Here is a 1,278-nt window from a genome sequence, read left to right as displayed (position 1 = left end):
ACAGAGCTCAAAAATCTCCCATAGGGAAAAAGTTAGCTCAGGAAAAGTTGCCGATATTCTGCTCTTATAGGCCATTTGGAGGGTAAACGTCCAGTACCTAACTTTGCGAAATAAACCGATTTGGCCAATGTTTTGGACTTTTCCTACTAATTAGGCCCCAGGGACTTGGAAAAACACTTAAAACCTAATTAAAAACAATTAAGGCAAAAAATGGGCATTTCTTGTTACAAGGGACTGCTGCACGAAATGTGCTCATAATCAAATAAATTTTTATCTTGGAAAGTTACAAAGCTACAAAGCTGAAATTTTGCACACATATGCACGTGGACCATCTTGACATTTAGAAAAAAACAGAGCTCAAAAATCTCCCATAGGGAAAAAGTTAGCTCAGGAAAAATTGCCGATATTCTGCTCTTATAGGCCATTTGGAGGGTAAACGTCCAGTACCTAACTTTGCGAAATAAACCGATTTGGCCCATGTTTTGGACTTTTCCTACTAATTAGGCCCCAGGGACTTGGAAAAACACTTAAAACCTAATTAAAAACAATTAAGGCAAAAAATGGGCATTTCTTGTTACAAGGGACTGCTGCTCGAAATGTGCTCATAATCAAATAAATTTTTATCTTGGAAAGTTACAAAGCTACAAAGCTGAAATTTTGCACACATATGCACGTGGACCATCTTGACATTTAGAAAAAAACAGAGCTCAAAAATCTCCCATAGGGAAAAAGTTATCTCAGGAAAAGTTGCCGATATTCTGCTCTTATAGGCCATTTGGAGGGTAAACGTCCAGTACCTAACTTTGCGAAATAAACCGATTTGGCCCATGTTTTGGACTTTTCCTACTAATTAGGCCCCAGGGACTTGGAAAAACACTTAAAACCTAATTAAAAACAATTAAGGCAAAAAATGGGCATTTCTTGTTACAAGGGACTGCTGCACGAAATGTGCTCATAATCAAATAAATTTTTATCTTGGAAAGTTACAAAGCTACAAAGCTGAAATTTTGCACACATATGCACGTGGACCATCTTGACATTTAGAAAAAAACAGAGCTCAAAAATCTCCCATAGGGAAAAAGTTAGCTCAGGAAAAGTTGCCGATATTCTGCTCTTATAGGCCATTTGGAGGGTAAACGTCCAGTACCTAACTTTGCGAAATAAACCGATTTGGCCCATGCTTTGGACTTTTCCTACTAATTAGGCCCCAGGGACTTGGAAAAACACTTAAAACCTAATTAAAACAATTAAGGCAAAAAATGGGCATTTCTTGTTACA

The sequence above is a fragment of the Lottia gigantea genome, assembly GCF_000327385.1.
Source record: "Lottia gigantea unplaced genomic scaffold LOTGIsca_140, whole genome shotgun sequence".
NCBI lineage: Eukaryota > Metazoa > Mollusca > Gastropoda > Lottiidae > Lottia > Lottia gigantea.
Note: the sequence above shows the minus strand (reverse complement) of the source record.